This window comes from Talpa occidentalis, unplaced genomic scaffold (assembly GCF_014898055.3).
Source record: "Talpa occidentalis isolate TD23 unplaced genomic scaffold, MPIMG_talOcc4v2.1 talOcc4.4, whole genome shotgun sequence".
Lineage (NCBI taxonomy): Eukaryota > Metazoa > Chordata > Mammalia > Eulipotyphla > Talpidae > Talpa > Talpa occidentalis.
Genome location: NW_023604295.1, coordinates 95840983 through 95847698, shown reverse-complemented (window position 1 = coordinate 95847698; position 6716 = coordinate 95840983). Strand labels below are relative to the sequence as shown.

General features: G+C 43.4%; 1 pseudogene; it reads left to right on the top strand.

The window, feature by feature from the left end:
- Positions 1-3221: 3221 nt before the first annotated feature.
- LOC119258201 (keratin, type I cytoskeletal 18-like) lies at positions 3222-6420 on the top strand (annotated as a pseudogene).
- The last annotated feature ends 296 nt before the right edge of the window (positions 6421-6716 follow it).

Below are 6716 nucleotides of genomic sequence, written 5' to 3'. Positions count from 1 at the left end.
TATCCTTGTTTTTCTTGATCTTGATAGATTTAGTGTCTTTTCAACAACTTTGAGAAGCAAGTCTTTGCTTTCCTCAATTTTATGAGGCATATTTACCAGCAGTGAGTGGCAGGGAGTCAAGAGGATGGAAAAGCAGACAGCAGTTTCAAATGATAACATTTTTGCTATCTTGGGTTACATAAAATGTATTATCAAAATTAAGTTCATCGGTTTCTTCAGCATTTTTAAAAGTAGCCTCTAGAAAATCTAAAATCACACGTGGCCAGCTTTATAGTTCTATCAACAGAACTGGTCCCTAGCCTTGGGTGCCTGCCTGGATCCTCTCCCTCTGGCTGGCAGATAATGAGGGAGGGAGTAAGTGAGGGCTGCAAGGGCAGTTTCCAAATTCCTTTGTGTAGAACTCAGCATGATGCCACAGTTACTACAAAAGAGGACGGGAAACAGTCTGCTCAGGAAGGAGAGGAAACAGATTCGGTGAGCAGCAGGCTGGGCTCTGGCACAGCTAGGGTGGAAGAACAAGATTCCTGGAAGAGAGGAGGTCCAGATGCCAGCAGGCAAGGTCTTAGCAAGATTGTCCATATGGGTTTTAATATGACCACGATTTTGGAAATAGTTACCGGGAAGAAAAATCTTCAATACCCCCAGGGCCCACAGTTGACTCAACAAAGAGGAACGTTTAGTAAATGCAGCCTGATAACAGGTGCTTCCAAGGTAAACCCTCTGAGGCAAGAGGACAATATTCATACAGCAATGATCAGGAGAAATGAGGACACTGGACACTATCCCAGCTCAGTTCTTCAAGGTGTATAAGGCAGAGGGAAAAGTCCTTACTGAAAGAGTTTTGTCCAGAGTCTAGGGTTCAATATATCCCCTTAAACAAGTTGGTTAACCATCCTGCTTGAGGTTTCCTTATCGTAAAATAAGGATAATAATATTTATTCTAGAAGGTTGTTGTATTCAACACTAAAATACCTGCAAAGTATTTAGCTTGTAAAAATAACTATATAAAATAATTTCTTAAATTTGTACTTAAAGTACACTGGCCTCTCTTTTGTTTATGTCTTCTGTGTGTTTCCTTTGTGCATGCTTCATCTGATTTTGCTCTCTGTGATAAATGAAGCAATGTGTGAGTTCTGCTCTCATTCTAGAACATGATTCAGCAGCAAAAATCATCAGTTTCATGTAAATTTATGTTGCCACCCAGAAGAGAGGGTCAGTTCTGATTTGAGGTGAAATCAGTTTCATCTTAGATGATAGTTTGAGAAAGGAGCATACATTTCCTCTATAAATAGCATAAAAATTCTCATTCTCAAAAGGAAAAAGCTTTGTGTGTAAAAAGGGAAGTCCTGGGAGGAGGGTGTGGCTACTTTCCAGATCACAGTTGATGAAATTGCAGAGATATTTTTTTCCTATTGCCTAACATAGACTTGTTCATAAATGGCAAAATGAGGAGAGAAGTTGGGTGCGCCCTTCAATATTCCTCTTTTTTTCACACCAGTTCCAGAGCAGTACCCAGAGAATCCATGCTTCCACTAATGTTGGCTGTAGTGAGATATCTAAGCAGAAGCTTCTGTGTATAAGAATTTAATTATTGCTCTGCAATACTGTTTGTTTTCCAGAGAGGACATTCCATAATCACTCTTCTAATGGTACACCCGAAACTAAAATGTTCTTAAGGCCTTCCTCTGAAATGTGATTATGCACACAGCTCAGGCTAGGAAAAGAGGTATAGGCTACTCCCCTTCCCCATGGCTAGATTAAAAAGCCGTGGCTAGAAAACTTCATCCTGTGCATGATTTTAAAAAATGTGTCTGAACTGTTCTTTGGTCTAGGAGATGGGAATCTGACCCTTTGAGATGGTTTTGTGAGTTTCTGTGCACCAAGGCAGGCAGAACAAGGCACTCTGCCAAGCATCGGGTGGGTCTGCCTGGCCCGCCCTTCACCCTTACTGCTCAGAAAGTCACAGGCAAGTCCTGATTTTAAAAATCAGAACAGAATTCAAAGCATCCAGGACACTTCCAGAACATGATACAATTTTTAACATTACATTTTCAAAAGTTTCTTTTACATGGTTTGTCCCAGCACCTTCATGTCAATTCTTATCAATCCCCCGCAAGGAAGTTTGAATCTTGGAGTCCTTGCCTCTTTCCTCAGGCCACAGGGTGACAAGAAAGGTCAGAGACCGAGTCAGACTGGCCCTCTGGTAATAAGGGCTCTCCCAAAATGTCCACCCTGTCTTGTGGCTGAAAACTAAACTAAACGAAAATAAAATTAAGTATGGCTTCCTTGTCTATCTAATTTTATAACAGAGTCACTGTGACCAGTGATTCAGAGTACATGGCACCCATTTTGTCTCCTAGGGGCCAGTCCCAGCTTCCACAGATCCTGGGTGGTAATATTCTCAGAGATATTTTCAGTGTGTGAAATCCTAGGCAAATCTAACACAAACGGAAAAAAACCAGGCACGTTGCTCTATACCTGCTTCGTTTTTTTCACTTAGTACTTTCTCAATGATCTCACCATATTAGTTATTAGTAACCAATAACATCTGAGTGTGGGGTAGGTGAGATATTTCTGAGCTTGATCATTACACACTTAAACTCAAGAATCTTGCCAACAATTCCTTCCTCTCATGCTGAAAATCCACAGTAAGTCTTTAGCCTGGAATTCAAGCCTATGTAACCAAAACAACCCTCTCAACCCAGCCCTAACCCACCATTCCAGTTTATTCACGGCAATCCTCTATAAAACAATATGCCCTCTTCAGCTGCCCTCCAAGCCCACAGCTTCACAAGATGAACTGCTGCCCAGACTCCAGGCCTCATTCCAACCCTACCTCTTTCAGTGAAACTCCCCTCACCTCTAGTTAGGAGGTATCTTGTACCTTAATATGTATCTTAATAACACTGATGGTTTGATAGCTAATGTTTATTGCCCCATCATCTCATCTTATGATAAATATTTGTTAACTGAATGCATATTCCCACATGGGAAGAGAAAGCTCTATTTTACAGAAGAATCATTTTATAATCCCAATTGAAATTATTGATTCCGACAAGGTTATCAACCGATGTTAAAACCTCTAGGAAGGGGGTGCTCATTATTTATATGGTACCAAAGTGTAACATTTTGGCTACACTCTGGTGACAAAGATAAAAGAATGGCTACATAATAGAGCAGATTGTGCCCATCTTAACCTGTTAGTCACCTAACCCATTAGCATGACTAAGGGTGAGGTAACCATCTTTGATGTCTTGTGATGGGATACAATAGGAAGCATACAACCTTTCATCTATTGTATTCTAGTAAAAAGTGTCATGTTTACATCTAACTTATTTACACGAACTATGAGGGTGAGAGGCACAAGTTCAACAACAATATGGGGAAGCAAACAAATCTAAAAGGTAGCACATTCTTCAGGACAGACGACTAGTCTGGGTTCTTCAACTAATCAGTGTAATAGGAAAAAGGAATGTTCTAGATTAAGAAAAGCTCAAAAGCATAGTAGTTAGAACTGTGGCCACCCAAGTCAAGGCAGTTCAGACATCCAGAAAGTTTCTTCTGCACTTTGACTTTGTATTAGTTAAAAGAAGTGCAGCCCAACTTGTAACCAAAGGAGGCATCATGCTTCCAGAAAATCTCAAGGATACGAATTTCAAGCAACAGTATCAGCTATTGGATGGGGCTTTAAAGGGAAAGGTGCAGAGATTCAACCAGTTATTGAAAGTTGGAGACAAAGTTCTTCTCCCAGAATGGGCCTCCCTGGTGGCGCAAGGGGTTAAGTCTCAGCACTATGAAGCTATCTGCAGCCACTACAGCCCGAGTTGGATCCCTGGCCAGAGAGCTAATCCACATGGTGCAGCAGACCTCTCCTGTCTCACCCTCTGCTTCCCTCAGCAGTGTATTTCAGTAGATCTGTCTGTTCTGCTCCCCACTCTGTCTCTGGTGAATCCTCTCACTGTCCCCCCACACACACCTCTGGCTTATACCCCAGTTCTTGTATGCATAAACAAACAAAATCTTTAAAAAAAAAAAAAAAGTTCTTCTCCCAAAATATGGAAGCACCAGAGTAGTTCTAGACAATAAATGTTAGGGGGGAAAAGGATGTCCTAAAGCTAATTCCATACAGGCTTTGTGGACTCCACCCCCACCCCAGGCCAAAGCCAAAGACACTGGGAACACCAAATCCCATTACCACCAAAGGGAAGTGGCTGGGACCTTGAGGGTGGGGTTAAGCAGCCAGGTTGATATAAGGCAGACACGTGGGCTTTGGAGGGGTCCCCCAATTTGGCTCTCTACCAGCTAGGAGCATCCGGCCAGCTCTGAAAGTGCCTTTGGGTTTCCAGGTTGGTGGATCGGGTAGGACGCATTAAAGACTTTATTTCCCTATTTTCTCCCTGAGTTATACATTTTCCTTATTTCCTTTTCCCTTGCAAATAAACATTTTATTAACCTTTTGTGTGTGCCTGTAGTGGAGTATTAATAAGTCCTTTTTAAGTGCGCGGGTGAGGACCCACAGCCAGGCAACCCGTTCAATATCGGGGCTGCCCTATAACATAAGGATTATTATTTTGAGATGTTGATATTGCTAGAAAGTACATAGACTAAATCACAGTTCAAATGGTATCACATGAAGGTGCCTGTTCCACTGAAATCTTTCATCATGTAAATAATTTCCACATCTCTCTTTTATAATAAACTAATGATATCCCCCCCGGAAAGGTGGGGGCAGAGGATGAACATAACAATCAAATGGAACCTCTGGTTCTGGATTGCTTCATGATTTCTGTAAACCAACTGGAGAGCATTTGGGGACCAATGAAATTTGAATATGGATTAAGTAACAGGTAATAAGAAGAAATCATCACTAGTTTTGTTAAATGTGAAAAATGTCATTTTTGGTTATGTAGGAAGTTCATCATATTCTTTAGAACGCATACTGACTTGACTGCATCAAGAGTTGTTTTTTTAACATTTTTTTTTATTATTTATGCATACAAGAACTGGGGTGTAGGCCAGGCGTGCCGGGGTTGGAGAAAGTGTGAGAGGATTCACCAGAGACAGACTGGGAAGCAGAACAGGCAAATCTACTGAAATACACTGCTGAGGGGAGCACCAGGCACAACAGGAGAGGTCTGCTGTACCATGTGGGTTATCTCCCTGCCTGGGGGTCGCACTCATGCCACATTGGCTGGCCATAGCTTGATAGCGCTGCACCATCAGGGAGGTGCACCTCCCTGCACCATCAGGGAGGCCCTGCATCAAGAGTTTAGAATAGTAACCCCAATCTGATTCCTGGCCTCTCACCTTTGTGCTCAAACAGCATGAGCTTCACCACCCCTCCACCTCTCCACCAACTAATGGTCCCTGGTCTCTATGAAGTTGCCCAGCCACAGAGTCCAGCCAGTCAGCAGCCCAGTCTACATCTCCCCAGATCTCGGTGTCCCTCTCTGCCAGCTTCCAGGGCTCTGGACAGGGGTCTGGAAGGCATGGGGAGCATCCAGGGCAAAAATGAGATCATGCAAGACCTGAACAACTGCCTGGCCTTTTATCTAGACAGGGTGAGGATCCTAGAGGCTAGTAATTGGAGTCTGGGGAGCAAAATCCTGAACACCTAGAGAAGAAGAGACTCCAGTTCAGAGATTGGAGACATTACTTCAAGACAATTGAGCAACAGAAGGCTCAGATCTTTGCAAATTCTATGGACAATGCCAGCACCGTTCCTCAGATTAGTAAGGCCCATCTTGCTGCTGATGACTTCAGAGTCAAGAAAGAAATGGAACATCCATATGCCAGTTTGTGGAGATTGCCATCCATGAACTCTACAAGGTCATTGATGACACCACTCGACTGAGAGGGAATTAGAGATAGAGGTTCTCAAGAAGGAGCTACTCTTCATGAAGAAGAACCACAAAGAGGAAGTAAAGGCTTTAAGCCCAGATTGCCAACATTCAGTTGATTATGGAATTAGAGGTCCCCAAATCTCAGGTAATCAGCCAAGACTATGGCAAACATCAGGGGCCAGTATGATGAACTAGGTCAGAAGAACCTAGAAGAGATGGACAAGTACTGGTCCCAGAAGATTGAAGAAAACACTACAGGGATCACCACACAGAGCACTGAGTGTGTAACAACTGAAATGACCCTCACAGAGCTGAAGTGATGGTCCAGACCTTGGAGAATGACCTTGGAGAAATTCACAAGAAATACAAGAATACAAGTCCCTGCTGAACATCAAGTTCAAGCTGGAGGCTGAGATGGCTACCTACTACCACCTGCTAGATGCTGGGGAAGACTCAGTCTTGGTGATGCTCTAGACATCAGCAACTCCATGCAAACCATCCAAAAGACCACTTTGCACAGGATGTGGATGGCAGAGTGCTGTCTGAGACCAGTGAAACCAAAGTTGTGAAGCACTGAAGCAGAAGAAGTGGGGCACCCTTTGGGGAGCAGGTCAATAAAAAGTTGAGGTCACTGCACATCAAAAGAGAGAGAGAGAGAGGGAGAAAGAGGGAGAGAGAGAGAGTTTAGGGCCTCCCTGGTAGCGCAAGGGGTTAAGATGCAGCACTATGAAGCTATCCGCAGCAACTACAGCACGGGTTCAATTCCCAGCCAGGTAGCTGACCCACATGGTGCAGCAGACCTCTCCTGACTCTCCCGCTGCTCCCCTGAGCATTGTATTTCAGTCGATACGCCTATTCTGCTCCCCACTCAGT